The following is an 18,460-nucleotide window of genomic DNA, read 5'->3' on the forward strand; positions in this document are numbered from 1 at the left end:
TACTCAGCATTGTGGTTGCAAAGAGAAATTGAAAACATGAACCCTCGGACCAGAGAACAATTAGTAAGAGCTCAAAATGCATTGCTCTTAAAATCTTACATGTGGTAAAACAACTTTGTGATGCTCAGGGTCTGATCCAGGTGCTTCTGTGCTTGGGGTTAACAATGTCCAGTACCCCGACAAGCCTCGGTACCTCTGTTTGAGGGCTTCTCACCTAGGTTTGCACCAGAGAGTAGCACGGGATCTTAATTGTCAGAGAAGCTGCTAAAATAAAATATCGGCCCATTTCTTGTTTGTACTGCTGTAATTATGTTCATTTCAACTATGAGGTGGACAGCAGAAACTGGAAATATTTCAAGGAAAATGTGTTTTCTATAGTACCTATGCTTTGGGATGTAGCTCCTTGCCTCCTCAGAGGAAAGGCAGAGGTGGGCTGTGGGCTCTCTCGCACTACAGGCGAAGCAGTCTGCATCCCGTAGACAGAGAAAGCAGCTTTCCCTGGCAGAAAGCAGCTTCCTGACCTGTTGCCTTCCCCTAAAGGAAGGGTAAGGGCTCACTGCTGGGGTTCCTGGAGTGCCCGAGGAGGACCATTAGCTCCTCAGTCTGTCCAGGACACTGATACCCAGCCAGGTGATTTGGAGCATTTCCATTTGGTGAATATCCAAGCTTTCTCCAGTTTCCCTTATTCTTTCATTTTATGGTACGTGGGAATAAGTACAGGGAGTACCCCAATCCATAATCCCATCCATGGCGCAGAAACCACCTCGTTTCCCCGCCTTTCTAAATTGCTTTTTAAGATCTACAGGTATTTTGCTGGTTACTAACAATGACGAAAATACTTAAAATTCCTAACTGAAAAAATATCCTTTATCTTCCTCTTTGCACCCTTTTTCCACTGAGCCCTTATCTGCTTTTCTAAATATTGCATACAATGTTTTCAGTAAATAGAAAGGATATTGGAATAGACAAATAATGTTTGCCCACCAGCTCAGGAAGGTGTTTCTGGCACCAATTCAGAAGTTGCAGAAATTACTTATGCTGAAAGGGACAAGGAGTGTCTTTTTGTGTGCAGGGTGCTGTACAAACAATGAGGTCCTGGTCTCTGACTGGCTTTCTGTGGCATTACCACAAACAATACTAATTCTTAAATACCTGCCTGGCTTTAAGCACTTAAGTAAATAATTGTATTGATTGTTGTAGGACTATTCACATGCATAAAACTTAAGCATATATTTAAATATGTTGTGAAATCAGGGGCTGAGTGAATTTTGCATGCAAGGCATTTCTAGATGATTAGTATATACGAACTTACTTGTTAAGACCAGCTTCAAAAGCAGCTAATGTGGCAATCCGTTTTCTGGGCAGGGTGGGCAGAGTTGGGGGGAAAAGGAAAAGTTTTTTTTTCGAGACAGATCCTGAGGGACCTAAACGCTTACTTGTCCTTCACAGACTCCTCACCAGAACCAAGATTACAAACAAAAAAGGCAGCAAGGAAGTTCCCCAAAGCAGCGATCTCCCCGAGTTTCATGTGAGAGCGGTGTAAACTCAGAACTGCAGATAATCCATAGGGAAATCATGGGGTTAGTGCTGAGAACTGATGGGGAATAACAACTGAAAGAGCTTTGGTTTTTCTAGGCCGGCAGGAGGTAGCTCATGCTAGGACGCTTGCCAGCTCCGAACTGATGCTGGGAGCTTTGTCTCCTTTGGATTGTAGGAACACACTTTGCAGTCAAACTGATCTGAGAGATTTTGATAGTAAAAACAGCTGTCTCGTTGCAATGATGTTTTTGTTCCATTGTCAAAATTTTGAGTTAAATCCATGAGTGGGCTGCAGCTTGTTCAAACCCTGAACTCAACACCCTTTGTGCTCCTTTGGCTTTTCCACTGCAGTTCATGGGATATCCCCTTCCTGAGGAAAGGGCTAGGTATAATAAAAGCCGTCGGGGCGAGGACTTGCAGGTCTCCTCCAATGCCTCGCCAGTGCTGCAGAGACAGAAGAGGAGAGCTGCAGTCTGCCTCAAACTGATGAAAAGGGGGGAATAAAGAGGAAGAGCAGGGCGCAGAAAAGAAACACCCCAATGCCGCAGTGGCCGGGCTGCTTCCCCAGCGAGCAGGTATGCTGGTGGGAAGGGGCGGCCGTGTGGTACCTGTACTGTGCTGTGTGTGGGGACGAGGCCTGTGTGGGCAAAGTGAAGCACACGGAGGTGCACACGGTGGGAACCCTCTGGATGTGCCCGTGGCCACTCTCTGGAATGCACCCGGGTGAGGCTCCCACCACCAGGCAGGAGCAGAAAGCTCCCCTCTAGGTGCAAGTGTGGGAGGGTGCCTCTGGTTTTGTGCTGCCATGGGAGATGGCAGAGCACTTCCCTATGGCCACAGATCCGGTCTGGTTCCTTTGAGGATGTCAGAGGTAGAAGCAGATTGCCCAAGGGGGGTTGACCCCCTGGGGAGCCAGGAGCTGTGACACGGTGTGTCCATGAGCGCAGAGGGATGGTGTGCTTGAATGAGACTATTGCTGCGGGTCTGGCGGACCTGCGTCCCTACGGCAGAGCACGCATAAGAAAAATAAGCATCCTCCCCAGCTTCTTTTAAAATTGCTCTTTAAAAACTGTCACTGGAGGTCAGCAACACGAGGACTGCGGTGATTATTTTCCTGGAAGCGGAGAGCAAAGGTAGCATTCAAGCATCCAAGTTTCAAACCACGACCCCCTCTTGAAAACTTCCATCTACGTGCGGATTGATAGCAGCAACAGAGATAGAACTGTAGGTATGACCGCAAACCCGCACGTCGGCAGTACCTGCCGCCCAGGGAGAACACAGCGCGGCTCTCCTTAGAGAGCAAGGCGGGGAGAGGAGGACACGTCTCCCCCAGCCCAAGCAGCGGGGCTGGGCACTCGGGGCAGGGTCGTGCCAGGAGCTGCGGGGCTGCCAGCGCGTCCCCGCGCTCCGGCCGGGCCCCGCGGCGTGCGGGAGCCGCGGGAGGCTCCTCCTCCGCCGGGCCGGGCCGTGCCGAGCCGTGCTGTGCCGTGCCGAGCCGTGCCGGGCAGCGGGACACCTCCGAGGGCGGCCCCAGGCGTGCGGTAGGTGCGGGGCCAGCATCAGGTCGGTGCGCGGGGCTGTGCGCGGAGAGACGGGGGTTTAGGGGAGGAAGGGGATGTAAGGGGAGGTAAGGGGGTGTAAGGGGAGGTAAGAGGGGTGGGGGCACCGCGGGGTGCGGAGCCGCCGCCCCATTCCGCGGGCATGCGCGCCCGCCCCGCACATGCTCGCTGCGCCCGCCGCGGGCGCGCATCCTGCGCTGCGCCTCCGCGCTGCTCCTCCGGTGAGTCGGGGCGGCGGGGAGCGGCGGCTCCGCGCGGCTCCTTACCGGCTTCAGCCCTCCTTCCGCACCCGCGGAGGGGCTGGGAGGCAAGGGGGGGGCCCCGCTAAGCCCGCCTCGGTGGTGCTCGCAGGGGAGGGCGCTGCTTTGCGCGCCCGCGGAGCCCCCGCGGCGCGCCGGGGTCCTGCGTGCGCAGCTGCGAGCAGCGCTAATTGCCGGGGTTAATTGGGGCGCAGCGCTGCCGCCTGCCTCGGGCGGTTGTTTTGCGAGCTGAGGTGCGCGCTGAAATAAAGTTATTGAATGCTCTTTTGGCCGCCGCGCAAATGGGGAAATTTTCTAGCGCGGTTTGCGCGCTTTCGGGTGAAGTTTTGGGAGCGTGGAGTTGTGCTGGAGCGCCGTGAAGAGCCGCTGGAGGAAGTTATTTATGGTCTGTTACCGCTTTTCGGCGTTTCAAATAATACTCTGTGCTGTTGGATCAGATATTAATTGTTAAAATACATACGGTTAACCAATAAACAGTTTATTGGTCTCCATCAAATTTATTAACAGGATTTTTTTTGCAGCGTAGCATCAGATTTGCACATCCGTTAACGCTGGTAAGGACAGGGATATTTCATCGTTTCATCTTTCTCGCGGACTTTGGTAATTTACCTAGAGCTTCCTCCCTCTGCAGCCCTCTCCACAGAGGGTTTTTTCCTCTATATATTGAGAAAGCATGTGAAAATTCTGTCTGCTTATGTCTGTGTGTTTTAGGGTGATCTGGTCCCTAAATGATAGCATGGATTTAAGCTAAGTCTTCTCTACGTTATTTAAAGTAACGTTTCTTAGCACCTTTCCTGCAGTCCACGTTGCGTTGTTGTTTGTTACATGTAGCTGCATACAGGATAAGTCATCTCCTTGTCCATTTTGGTTTGAATAAACTGTTTCTGTTCTTGAACAAAGCTAGATTTTTATTTCTGCTTTGGAATTTAAGGCATTGTGTGGCCTCAAACGTTACGCGTATAAATAAGAAAGACTTAAGAGTATAGCTACCCTGAAAATAATTAGTGCTTGTAGCTTTGGAAACATCCCAAAACCTTTAAAAATATATTTTGAAAATTCACTTAAAATGAGTCTGCACCAAATAATTTGATTTAATTAGTCTAATTTGCATCTCTTCCAAAAAAAAAAAATCTTCCAGTGCGATGCAGAATTAAATTGTAAAGTTATTGAGTCAAACTATCCAGACAATTCTCATGCCTCTTCTACGTCCCCACCAACAGGTCAAAACATTTGGCTAAATAACAAGTAGTGTACTCTTTTTGGTTTGGGACACATCGTTTTGTTTTGCTTTGCTTTGTTTAGCCCGCTCCCCTTAGCATATTTTCTTGTAAAATACTGTGCAGAGACTTGATTCCCACAACCCGCTAATATTATCACCATTATTTGGCTGAAATGTTTGAAATGGGCTCCTATTTCAAATATCTTGCAACCTTGGCGGTCTTAAATTTCATTAGAAAAGCTTCATTAGGGAGAAATAAAAATGTTGCTGATAATTCTCCCTGCAACAAGAAGTCCCACATTCAACATGATGTGTGCAGTTGCACCTTAATTATACAAAAAGATTAAACTCACGTATTCACATGAAGAACTTGATCTCTGAATATCATTTAAAAATCTCATGAGTTGCTGTGTTGTTGTCGTTGTTGTCCTTCTATCATGTCAGCCATCTGCAGATTTTTTCCTGAAAATTAAAAAATTTAACTGTTAAGCCTGCAAGAATAAACTGCATCTTTAACTTAAAGACTGGAAGGTGTCCTGCCGAAGCCACTGTGGCTGTATTTGTATGTCAGTGTGTATATGTGCATGCTGCTGACAAAGAAAATAATTAAAGAAGCTAGTAATTTTCTGCTGTCTTCCTAACTGTTATTTATGATGTGTAGTAGTAAAACAGCTATTCTGAATTCAGCTATAATTCTCATCAGTAAGATTTGTTTCTTCTGTGCCAAATTTTGCAGTAACCAGATGGTTTTAAGGTGTCTTCAGCTGGAGAGCAAGCAAGAACAGTGCTGAAGACTAATTATTCCTTGCAGTAAATTTCTTCTGCAATAAATTCACAGGTTGTTAGACTTAATCTGTGGAAATGATTGTTAAGATTACTTGTGCAGTGAAAAATGCTTTTAAAAATTTGTGAAAACTAGCAGAAGTTCTTAGAATGCCAGGAAAATATTTTTGAATTAATTTTGCCTAGCTGGAATAACTTTTATTAAGGATGAACTGTTAAGTGAAGTTGCAAACTCCAATTCTTTTCATAAACCATGGAACTCTGCAGTCTTAATATGATGATTTTAAATATATCCCAGAAGTTAAGGGCTCATTTTTTAGATTGAGCAGGGAAAACTTCTACTACCATTTCTGATGTATGGTTACTATATGCATATGCATTATTCACAGCAGTAATGCTGGACTAACAACCCGGTTCTTCTCATTAGATTTCATGACGTTGTACTACGCAGGACAAAAAATAGTTACACCAAGGAAAAATAAAAACTAGGTTCAGAGCTATAAGCAATGACGCATACAAAAGTACAGCCATTCAGGTTTAGGTGCGTTCTCCCTTTCAGTGGATTAATTTAGTATAAGATATGATATATATATATATATGTTTTTAAAAGTATAACCACTCAAACCTCTTGGCATAATAATCACTTTGATATGAACAAGGAGAACTGAGCAAATCTTTCCCTCCCTTTTCTACTGCAAAGTCAGAGAGACCATCCTGGTTAGGTCTGCTTTTTAAGAGGTCTCATCAGAAAACAATTGTTCATGGCAGCCTAATTCTTAAAACAATACTTCATCTTTATTTGCAGATCTTAACTCAAGTAAGGATGTTTAACAAACACCCTGTTTTAATCAGGTGAGGATAAGCCCTTCAATTAGGATGCAAATAATTGCATATCATGGTTGTGTCATTTGGGGCCTGGAGGTGTTGCCATTTGCAGGTAGATTTGGTGCTACTGAAGTGTTGAAGCAGGAGGAAAGAGAAAATGGGAATAAAGATATAGGACTGCTCAGTTCTCTTGCGAAATATTTGTGATCGCAGCATACAAAACTAGACCAAGTTTTCCTTCTTGAGCAAGCTGCTGATTAACAGTTGAAAATGGTGTGAGAGGAAAACTGGATCCAAAATAGCGACTGTTGTTACATAGACAGTTCCAGTGAATGTCACAGAGTGAATATTTAATTTAAAATAGTCAAGCTTCTTTTCACCCGCTCTTTCTAGCTAGATTTTAAATATCTATTTGAATTATTTTTAAAAGTACGTAAAATGAGAGGAAAAAGGTTACATGGGCATAATCCTTCCCATTTAAAATTGTTTGTCTGCAGCTGCTTAGGTCCTAGCATTAGGAGTCACATACAAACATGTTTATTTAACATCAGTGTTATCTGTTAGATTGTACATGGTTCATTAACATGGAGAGAATACGTTTTGTTTAATAGTGTGTGGGAGCTGCCAGAGGTCAGAAGAGGTTGTTTGCCTGAAGTCGAGATGGCATCTTGGCTTTGCTCTCATTCTGTTTGTCACCTCTGCTGTCTCCGGAAAATACTTCATTAGTGGAGTGTTAAGGTATTTTCCCTCGTGTTTATGCGCAGAGGCTCTGTAGAAAGCCAGAAGTATGCTGCAAGGCTGTGGTAAGGTTTATGGGGAATTTTAAGGAAGCTTTGTTGTAATTTGTGGAGGATTGGTTTAGCTAGGGTTTGATTAGGAAAGGTGCTTAGAAAGGGAAGAGCAGTACAGGAAAAGGGAGCCTGGGACGTTGTTGTGGTGCCCTCAAAATGTGTGGCTGCAAATTGTGTTATTTTACAGAAACGGGGGAGACGGGGGATCTGATGTGTTACGAAATTCAGAATGTTTTGTGTGCTGTTGAAGAACGTTTTGTTACTGTCAGTGTGGCTGGGTCACAGCCGGACTCAAAATGGCTGTAGCTGGTGGTGACGCTGAGCTGAGAACCAAGAGGCGAGCTGGTACCTCTGTCTGCACGGGACGGAGCAGGAATGGGCCCTTTCTGTCCCCTACAAAATTTGCTGGGTGCTGTCCGTTCTTCCTTCTGTTAACTAGCAGTGTGCTTGGAAATGTTAAACAATAACTGGGGATGCTGGAAATATCTTGTATAGAAATAACCATGGCTTCGAGTTTGAAAAGTGTTTTAATGCTATTTATGTATACAACCTAATAGCCATGTACTGCACACAGTATTCTGAGGGAGAGATAAGCACATCCTTTTTTTTTTTTTTTTTCACTTTGAAAATGTTTCTGTTTTTGATGTGCTAGTGAATTTCTCCAACCTGAATTAGATCGGGGTTGTTTGGGATTTTTTTTGCCTTGGAGGGAAAAGATGATAAATTTTGGTTAGAAAAATTGACCTCTATGATCTTTATCAAGGAAGGACCCTTAATAGATTATAACAAAAAGGCATTGAATAAAATGAGCATTATAGCAGAGATCAAAGTGGCTGTAGAAGATGCAGTTTGAATGAAGCTTACTGCAAGTGTGCAGTTTTTTAAAAAGCAAAACAGTAGAAATAGATTAAAAAAAATAAACTGAACTTCTGCATTGATTGTAAATTGTAACTGAAATACATTGAGGGGCAGAATGTTGTTGGGGCTTTGTGTGTATTGTTTTTTTTTTTTTTTTAAGCCAGCAAAACTTCTGTTTCTAAAGAATAGTAGGTTCCTTCATATGGCTAGAGAGAAAACAAAAATAAGTGCTGTGTTGGGGGAAGATGTCTGGTGCAGGATTTTTTTTTCTTTGAATTATTTTCAACAAGTACTTACTCTGTTCTGTATTTTTAAGAAATTATGTGGACGGCAATTTTGTTTCTTTACCAAGGCAGTGAAAACACCAAGAATCCTTTTTATAATTTGGAAAGAATGTCAAAAGAATGAAGTAGTTAAACCTAAGTGTATTAGATCATACGCTCTAAATGCATAAATAAGCATAACTGCAATCACACAAACCAATGTTAAAACCACCAGGAAAACTCACCCACAAACCCTAATGACTTAAAGGGAATGACCTCAGCCATTGTGAAATTTGTGCCTATTTGTTGACTGACATTTTTTGTAGAACCAGAGTGCATGTTTCACTGGGGTGTGGGATTTTGTTGTTTGAAAGACTGCTGTTTTTTCTTCTGTTGTTGCTGCCAGGTTTGAATACAAAGAGTGAAAATGGGATTGAGGCAGGGAGAGCCTGGATATGATTTGGGCCTCAGCAATTTGAAAAGCAGGTGAAGGGGTTGTTATTGATGGACAGAGACTGGTAAGAACTGATGGAAGTTTGTTTTTCAGATGTTAGAAACTTCCTCGATGATAGTCCATTACTAACTTATTCCCAACTGGTTTCCTCTTAAGGAAATGAAGGTTTAAGGTATTTGGTTACAAACGTAAGATTTTTTCACGTCCGTGTCTTTTCATGAGTGCTGCATGAAATACCAGCGTCATTCATCTCCCCTCTGCTTTTTTGAGAGGAAATTGATGCATGGTAGAACCTCAACTTGCCATTGCTGCAACACCAGGTAATAATTCAGCAAAACTGAAGTCTTGAATTGTTTCAACAATAAAAAACTTTTTGGGGATGTTTTAAAATAAACCAGTGCTACAGACGACAAGCCTGGTCAGAGCCAAGTCACTCTGCAGACCTGGTTCCTCTCTGCTGGCCATTCCTGGCAGTGGGCTCCTACTTTTCTGTGCTGCGGTAATTAAAGTAGGTCCAGATTTAATTGCCCCTTCTCAGCTGCGCAGACAGGTTTAAGAAAACATATTTTTATGCTCTTTGGTGCCTAACTCTAGACGTTTGGTTTCATGGTGCAGAAATCCTCATTTGCTGTCCTTGCTTTTGAGGAGGAAAACAGCCCAGCTAAATAAGTAAATAAAAATCCTAAATGCAAAAGAACAATTTGGGACTAGTCAGTCCAGATAGTATTCAGTTAACCCACACAGAACTGATGCTTCACTCTATGCTGAAAAGAGCAGACTTACCAGAGAAACTCAACTGGAGTAAGAAAGCAATGTATTTCTGAACAAAAGGCAAGAGGACGTGAGAAAAATTTCTTAAACTCAGCAAATGCCTTAAAAACTGGAAATGCCTCTAGGATTACTCAAGCACCCACAAGAAACAGTGAGGAAAAAGTGGAGCAGGCATCTGAAATTTTTTGTTTTTTAAATAGGTTGAGTAAGCAAAGCATTCTGAGGGCCCCAGTTATTTACAACTTAGACTGTACACCATGCAGAGACGCTCATCAGCTGTCTTAGAGGCAAGTTTTGCATCTATTGCGAATTGTCTTTTGATGACATGCTTGATTCAGCTTTTTGCCATGTAATTGTCCTACAACTGCTTTGAAATAACCGATCGGTTTTGAATATAGATCTGTATCACCAGTTTTGATTCTCCTTGCAACTGTGCTTCTGTGCTAGATTACCATCTCTAGAATTTATTTGTAACTGCCTAATGATTCTTTAAGATTGTAACTCAAGTCAAAACGTATTTACAAAATACTTCACTTTCAGTAAGTGTTGAAAATGTTCACTTCAGTTTACAAAGCTAAAGTACTGCTATGCAAATGCGTGTTGTTTTTTTTCAGTTTCTGTGACTGAAACAACTCAAAATTTTGTTTAGAATTGAGCAATACTTTTCATTTGAAAAGATATTGTTTATCCACCCTTTAACAAACTAAAAAGCACCATTTTTTAATGAAATGTAACACTTTTGTAAGTAAAACATTTGAATGTTATATTGGCTGTGTCCAAATTTTACTTTTTAAATAGGATTTATTTGATTTTATGAAACATTTTCTGAATTTATAAAGCACCTTAGTTTGCCTGAAGTATGCTTTTTGTTAGCTTCCGTTTGGTGAATGTTACATTGACACTCCTGCTCTCCACTGAGATACAGAACTGGGAGTCTGTCAGCTTTAATGCATGTTGCAAAATTATCTCCTTTCTGGTGCTTAACTGCGGGCAAGTCCTGCCCTCACTACAGTTTCCAGTCATTTCATTTAAATAAGGACTGCACCCCCATTGAGAGGGAGCAGTTTTAAATTTTCTGTACTTGTTGCCTAAATGCATTTAAAGAAATGGTTTTGTATCGTAACCACTGTCAGTGCAAGTCCAACTGACTTCAGGGCCCGAGTCTTGCAAAACGGGAGCAGGAATTGCCATGTCTCTGTGCTATCCACACTCAGACTTTATTTGCAACTTGGCAAAGGTCTTCAGCAGCAGTTAGCAAAAGCTGAGAAATCCAAATCCAGTGGAAGCCAGTAAAGCTCCAGCAGGAGGTACCGCAGCCCCTGCAGTAACAGTGGATGTAACCTCCTGCACCAAAAGACCTTTGCGGTGGTCTGACTTAGTACTCAGTTATAGCATCTTCTATGACCAAATATTCTGGGGCATGTTGGTGGAGTTAGAAGTCTAGCAGGAAAATAACACAGGCACCAATTTTCATTTTATTTATTGATATAAAATAAGATCCTCATTCTGTTTAGCCTTGGTAGACTGTTGTGTAAACATCTACTTCAGAGGAACCTTGTTTTAATAAAATTCAGTTCTCTTTGAATAAAGGACAAACTTAGGTCTCTGACCTAAACTACGGGATCTTTCAGCAATGCTGTAAATATGTGTACAAGGGAATGTAAGGCTCTTCTATCTACAATCTTAAACAGACCTTTGCTGTCTCTCCTTAAAATAACTTTGCCTTCTTCAATCTCTCTGCACCTGAACATTTGTAAGTTGTAATTTGAAAGAAGGCATATTTCACCCTTAACATACGATTTGATTTTGTTTGTTCGGCAGCCATCCTTCCTGTTTGCTGCAACAGATGAATATAATCTGGGGAAGAGAAATGGTTGGGGAGGGAGACTAGGGAAGCAAACTTGTGTAAAATATTTGAGATTCAGTAAAGCCTCTGGACTAGATTAGTTTTGAAACTCCACTTATGCCCCCCTGCAAGTTAGGGGGTGGAGACAATGCTTGTTTAGAATTTAAAGTAATAAAGGGTGCTACTGCTATAAGATACATTGATGTTAGTCTGGTGTTTTCCTTCTTAAAGCTCAGTGCTGTTTCTTTCTCCAGTCCAAGCTGCCACAAATCAGGATTATTCAATCACAGCAGCGGTTTAACTGCGTCTGTGGTGGAGTGTGATGGTTGCTTAACAATGCACAGAAGCATTGTGCCCTGGTTTAGGACAGGAAGTGGAAAATGAATGTTGTTTTGAACTTGAACTTCGTGAGCAGACAGAAAGTAATTATTAGAGCTGGAACTCCTCCGGGAGAAGCAGGGGAGTGATGCACCACACTTGTAAGATGCACTGTGGGATTTTAAATATCTAGTTGTGTTTAATGCTTTGGTTTTACATTTCTGCTTTTTAATTGATCTTCTGCTCCTCATTTTTTTCATGGCTAATGGAGGAAGAGACAATTGCGTGTAGACTTAATGTTCTGTATTTATTGATAGACATCTCCCGCCTGCCTTGCCCTGTAGGGGAGGACTGAATTTCCATCTTGGTCCTAGTGTTCCTTTCAGTTGTAAAAGGAACTCTTTCACTGCCTGGGTTATTTAATAGGCCTACTATAATGTGGAAAAGTGGCTTAATTGATGATTAAGAGCACATAATTGTGAAGCCATTTAATCAGAAATCCTAAATAAGGCACTTGTGTAGTATTCAGCATTAATTATAAACTATAGAAGTTTTTTTTCTGTTATAAATTAGAAAACTCCACTGAAATGACACAGTCTGCATAATTGTGAGGTTAACATTTTAAATAACACATTTTTAATAAACACATCACTATTAAAATAGTGACCACTTTCTAGGGAAAAAAAATTAAAAGGCAAAGTTCTGCCTTCAGTGATTTTTATTTATTTATGTATTGTATTTCAGTGGCCTGTGATTTCAGCAACCTACCACTTAAGATTTTTTTTTCTCTATTTTGGCTGCTACTTTACAAGTTCTTCAACGTAGAATAGTCAGCACAAGATTTCACCTTTCCTTACAGACTACATTTATCTTTTGTAGGTTTTTAAAGTACTATTCCCTATTGCGTGAGAAAATTAAACAAAGAAGGGAACAGATTTTTCTGTTCTTTTTGAAGATGATACTTCTAACCATTGTAGGTGCAGGGGTTTTTTGTTCTTGGGAGGGAGCAACTCCTTCTTTGAAAGATGTTTATTTTTAATGTAAATATTCAAAATATGTTCCTTATACTTCATGATAATATCTCCTTGATCAAATTAACAAGATTATTTTAATCCTACATTAACGAAGTTGTGGGATTCTTTATTTGTGAGTTTTAAAGGTAGCAAAATTAAGTCACTTTAAAAAAGTGTGATGATTTATCGTGGCACAGTGGGAGAAATTCCTCTAGAGATTTTAATATCTTCCACCTGGTATAGAAATGTAAAGAAAGTAGTCTTTAACCGGTGACTAATTTGTCACTAATACCCAGGGGTTCCTTCATTACAACACAAAAATGTCAGTTTTAAGAGAAACGTACAGTAAAAAAGTTGAGTGCAACTTCCTGTTGCAGACACAAAAAAGAGAAAAATAAAGGTCTGGAAAGCAGCCGAAGCCATGTGAAGGAAGGCTCTAAAGCTATCAATCAGGGTAAAACAAACGGAGAAGGATTTTACCTGCAGGCTTCAGTTGTATTCACTGGGACATGTGTGAGGAGGAAAGTCACTTGATATGACTCCAGAGGAGGAGCTCTGGCAAGCAGTAATACCCAGACTGACGCTCAGTTCTCTTCCAAACTCCACGTACTGCATCCTGGTAACTGTTTGAGGAGGAACTGTATTGTGTTTTAAAAAAAAAAAAAAAGTCACACTCTGCTTACTGATGTATTTTATATTTCATCACAATGAACTGCCTCCAATATTTACCACAGTTCAAAAGAAAATGCTGCTAGAGAATACCTGGCTCTACTGACAGCTCACACCTGACAACAAAGATCACAGCATCTCTGTTACATCAAAGATTCAACAAGTCCTTTTTACCAGCAGAGAACTATTCTGGTGTTCAGACACTTGCATATTTAGTGTCATCCCTTTGTTGCATTAACAAAACTTTGACTCAGTTCCTGTCCTTCCAGTATTGTGGTTTCATGACAGCTTAGCATAAGAGGGGGAGCTTGAGTAGTCGTTATACCCTCAAAAAAACACTTCTGCACCAGTGTAATATGTCAGTAGGCACAATAAAACATGTATGTTAATATTGGATAGAAGACTTCTGCTTAAAACCAGATTTAGAAATGTGAACTAGGCAATTTGCTATGGTAGCAATGTGTTGAGCTGTGGCAGCCAGCTCTATTGTGGGTGCTTTACCTGTGCAAGAAGTGTGGTAATTGGTCTGGTTTCTCCCCCAGCAGTGGATGCTCTCTGACAGGGCAGGTACCACTATTCCATGCTTCTGCAGCAGCAGCAGTCCTGCCTCTCAAGAGCTTTGTTTTATTCTTCCCCTACTTTTTATCCAACTTAAAAACTCGCTTTGGAACCCTTGAGCTGGCTCAGCACATTACCAGTTGTCTGTGATAGTAGTGATTCAGTGTCAGGACTGCAGAGATGTTAGAGACTTAGGAAGTACTAGTGAATACTACAGCAAAAACCATACATGTTGGAAACAACATGCTTGACAACTTTGTGGTAAAAGTGTTTATGTAGCCGGGGAAGCCCTGGCATGTTCTGCAGCCCCCAGGCCATATTAACACAGGCCTCTGTTTCTTGCTAGAGAGTAAGTTTTAATGTTAGCTGTTCTACGGTTAGTTGAAGAAAAGGAAGATTTTGTATTTTGTCAGAAGCAGATTATTGGAAAGGAAACAATTGGTTTTGCTACGTTCTTTCAGTTTTAATTTCAGTTTAACGTTTTTGTGTGCCTCGTGGCTCGAGCTCGCCTGGAGAGCACGGCTCCCCTCTGTGGACTGCAATTCCTGTCAGGAGAGCCTGCTCCACCATGGTGCCCCCACAGGCCGCGGGGGAACCTGCTCCGACGCCTGCAGCGCCGCCCCCTGCTCCCTCACCTACCTGGGTGCTTGCAGGGCTGTTTCTCGCACTTTTCTCCTCACTTCTCTCTGCCCTGAGCCGTTTTGCTCTTTTCTTCAATGCGTTTTCACGGAGGTGCCACCAGCTTGCTTGACGGGGTCGACCGGGTTGGGCCGCGGGTCTGTGAGGAGGCGGCTGGAGCAGACGCGGGGCAGCCCCGACCTCTCCTCACAGAGGCTGCCCCTGTGGGCAGCCAATACACTATACCGAAATCAGGGCTTTATTAATTAATATCAGACTGATCTGGAGCAGCAGCACTTCTCATCCTGGGAGAATCGCTGCAGTTTTCAGGGCACATCGCGACAGGGAAAGAGAGAGAAGGGTGACGAGGGAGATTGCTCGCACTCCCACCTCCCACCTGAGGTAAGTCAGACAATTATCCCGGTCCTTGGTCACCTAAAACTGCAACCACTTTTTCAAGTGTCTCTTGCGTTGAGGCCAACTGACTCTCTAGGCATCTTGTGGGCACAGAAAATTGAGCTTGTGCTTTGCTGATGTTTAAGGACTGGATGTTTTCCAAAATAATCTAATTTTATTTGTACAGTAGTGTGCTAGCTGTTGAAATGTGTTGAATGTGTTGCTGTCTTTCACATGACTATCTTAACTAGGGATGTGTCTTTTCCAGGTGCAAGATACATGCTACTTCTGTGGTGTTTTTTTTTTTTTTTTTTTTTTTTTGTGGGGGTGTGTGTATTTCTTGATTTTATTTTTTGATTTTAAGTTGCTTGTAACTGCTTTGAAGATGGGATGCACTCCTGTAGCGAGGCAGCATCTACCATCTCCTCTCAATCTTTCCAGAAGCCAGGTCTTTTTATCCATTTGTTGTCATGGTTGTTTGTGGTTTTTTTCTTTTTTTTTGTTTGTTCTTGTTTGTATTATTTTATTTATGTTCTGTTAATATTCATATCATGAGGGAAGAAACAGGTGAGATGGTCTTGCTGTCAAATGGTGGCAGTCCTATGGTTTTGATCACATGCCCAAGGCCTTAAATAGCATTTAATATTTTCTCCAGATGTTAGGCTTCACGGCTTTTCAAGCCATTGACTTGATGCTTGTACGGCACCATTTTCTACCTGGTTTACGTTATAAACAAGGTAAGATTTGCGTTCAGTTCCCCCTGAGCCTTGGCCTTCCTGGTGGTGATGGCAGTGCTGCACCTAGGAGGAGCCTGGAGCAGGCAGGGATGGTTGCGGATGAGAAGGGCAAAGGATCCTGCTCTTTGCAGGGGAAGCGTGTTTACTTTCAGAGGGCTCAAATCAAGGACTTAACCTGTAGTTGCTAACAAGATTGTAAGTGAAGATGACCAAATGGTGCTAGTGTTTCGGCACCTATTAATGGGCCAGTTACTGTGTAGGCAAACTAACATTTTTGAGGGTTTCTTTTTCTCGAGAAAGAGCCTTACGTTTATGCCTTCATCCTGGAAGTAAGTTAAAGTCATTTGAATGGCAACAGGCTCAGGAGAGAGCTCTACATAAGCATTGTTATGCTTACTCTGACAGGCCAGACTCTTGCCCCAGAATGCTGTCTGCCATTCCAGAGAGAGACTGGTTGTCTTTTATTAATCATGCAATGGTCTTTTAACTATATGGGAAACAAACCCCTCCAGGCCTGTGTTATCCTGCTTGCAGCCAGTTCTCTTTTGCTCAAACACCTCAAGCAGAACTTGGTTTGAAATCCAATCTAGCAAGGTGCTGCCTCCCCCATGAGACATACTATTAATGGCCACAGATGTGTTCTTAATGAATAGGATTTGTTGTGCCAACACGATGTTCTGTCCTTCCTCAAATGGATGCTTTCTGTGTTGATGCAAATACTATTACCAGAAGAAATATTATGGAACCTGCAATCTTGTGGTCACTGGCACTTACAATTCTGTGATTATTCTTTGCATATACTCTTAAAGGTTAATGCATACTGGGCTTTTTTCAGAGTCACTGAAAATCAGGCTTTAAGTTGTATAATTTTTTTTTTAGTGCCTCAAATGGTTTATACACCCTAGTGACCTCTGGAAGTGCAGCTTGTATTGTAATCCACAAATCAAATATTAGTAAAGAAGAAATAGCTGGGATGTGACTTGTGGAAGCATTTTTCAGATGGTCCCCTGACAATGAAGGGTAAAATGCTTAGAAGTTGGATTATTACATATGCAAAAGGAAAACCAGGGTTTAGTTGCCAAAATCTGACTACTTTAACTTGTAAGTTGACTCAATAGAAGTAGGCTTTGCCCTGAGGTCTTAGCCTAGAAGTTACGCAGCAATTCCTGACACCGTAAATTTGAAGATTTCCAGGCTCATTTAAGTGCTGTCAACCAAGTCTTGTGTTCAGTCTTAAGTGTTTCGCACTTCAGTTAGGAAGGCCTGAAATCATGACTCCTTGGAAAAGAAGCTGTGTTATCCTGACACAAGTTTGAAAGAAACATTTATCCCAGATTGTAAATGTCCAAAATACACTGCTCAAATTTGTTCTGTTCAATGTTAACTTATAATGGTGAAGGTAAGTGACTGTAAAGTCAGTTTTCATGTTTAATTAGTTGTGTGCATGATTCATGTATTTTTTTATTCTCATTCCAATTTCTTGCCAGCCTTGTATTTTTATACTGCTATGAGTTTGTATTTCTAGGTAATACTTGCAGAGTGAGGGCTGCTGGCTCTCAGCTTTCACAGGCATACTAAGTGTATTTTTGATCTGGGGATTTTTACTCTATAGTTACTGACAAGCAAGATTTTTTTGGACACAAAAGACATACAATCCAGTTGTCTTTAACAACGCATGTAATCTCGGAAGAGGAGAACCCTATTCTTATCCATTTAAAAGCTCTTCAGAAAAAGAATTGCATGGTGGAAAACCTGCCAAGATTTCCTCTACTTAAAAAGAAAGATGGCAATGGCCACTTGCCTGACAAAGAAATCTTTATTTTCTCCACCCTTCTAGGTAGCTGCCAAGCTGTTGGAAGTCCAGCTGTTCGCAGCATCTAAAATGTTGTGCTTACCAAGGGTGCCCTGTAGCCAGCTACAACGTTCACTGATACTAAACACTACTGAGCAATTTCCCACTAATTCCTAAATGCTGTTTCATTTTCTAGATATCTAGTAGAGCTTTTTGGCTCTCCCTGACTGTAGTAGGTGGCTGTCAGGGTAAATGCATGACGAAGTAAACCCCGAACGTAGTTTGATAGCCCTGAAAATAGGACAGTGCTGCAAGTACCTAAAGTAGATGTCAAGTAGGAATTGCTGACTCAGTCTGCACAAGTGTGGGATTAGTGTTACGGATTACGGTGGGCATAGTCCTCAAATCCACGTTACACGAATGTTTGTCAGTTAAAGTAGTAAAAGTGGTGCTGGCTTCAACTATATTGGAGCATTTTATAGAAATCCTGTGTTTACAGGGAAGTAAAGATTGCTGTCACCTAAGCAGTGGAGTAATTTGGTCAGACTGTCTTATTGGCATTATAACTACAGTCACCTTGCAAGCAACGAGGCTCTCCTTATAGCAGTCACGTTGATAGATTACAGGTGTGATTTCAGGAGTGGATGAAGCTGACTGAGAGCTGTGTTGACATGAAAAGAAGTGGCCTTCTCAGCCTGGCTGCATGTTCCTGTCTTCTCCTTTGTGTTGGTGCTTACCAGACATGTGACAAATCAGATCAACTCACTGATCTAGCTGAAAAGAAAACCAGGAAAAAAAAAGTTTTCTGGTCTAGCTGAAAACAGACTTGTGTGGTTGCAGAAGTCTGCAGGAGCTTGTGGCTCAGGCAAGGACACGGAAGGGTTGCATCTTTGGTCAGAAGTGAGGTTTTGATTTTTATAGTCACTAGAAGCTGATCAAATGCTGGATGATGATGCAGTTTTGCTGTTACCGTTGATAACCGAACTTCAAGGCAGCAATTTGGAAAAGAAGTCAATTTACAAGATGTAGTTAGCTTGGTTGTTGAGGATTAATCGGCTTGACACTTATATATATATATATATATATTTACATATAAACTAAAGTCAATATATAAAATTCCATCCCTTACCTGGCTTGGATTTCCGACAGCACGTGCCAAGTCCTGTCCTGTTCCTTCACCTGGTTCCCAAA

At 42.1% G+C, this 18,460-nt stretch overlaps 1 protein-coding gene and 1 long non-coding RNA gene across 9 annotated transcripts in view; one reads left to right on the forward strand and one right to left on the reverse strand.

The window, feature by feature from the left end:
• Positions 1 to 2,906: 2,906 nt before the first annotated feature.
• The window catches only part of EYA2 (EYA transcriptional coactivator and phosphatase 2), a 97,314-nt gene continuing 81,760 nt past the window's right edge, over positions 2,907 to 18,460 (forward strand). The window contains exon 1 of one of the 8 annotated variants that reach the window (XM_040576216.1): positions 2,907 to 3,080. The gene's annotated coding sequence lies outside the window, so the exon portion shown is untranslated. Of the gene's footprint in view, positions 3,103 to 3,229; positions 3,320 to 18,460 lie in introns of those variants that run through there. The other 7 variants (XM_040576210.1, XM_040576213.1, XM_040576211.1 and 4 more) reach the window with 7 other exon arrangements.
• LOC121079239 lies at positions 4,278 to 14,743 on the reverse strand. Its single transcript, XR_005824953.1, has 3 exons — positions 14,366 to 14,743; positions 12,980 to 13,137; positions 4,278 to 5,039 (listed from the first exon to the last, which is right to left on the reverse strand). It is a non-coding gene; the product is annotated as an uncharacterized LOC121079239 (long non-coding RNA).

This window comes from Cygnus olor, chromosome 16 (assembly GCF_009769625.2).
Source record: "Cygnus olor isolate bCygOlo1 chromosome 16, bCygOlo1.pri.v2, whole genome shotgun sequence".
Taxonomy (NCBI): domain Eukaryota; kingdom Metazoa; phylum Chordata; class Aves; order Anseriformes; family Anatidae; genus Cygnus; species Cygnus olor.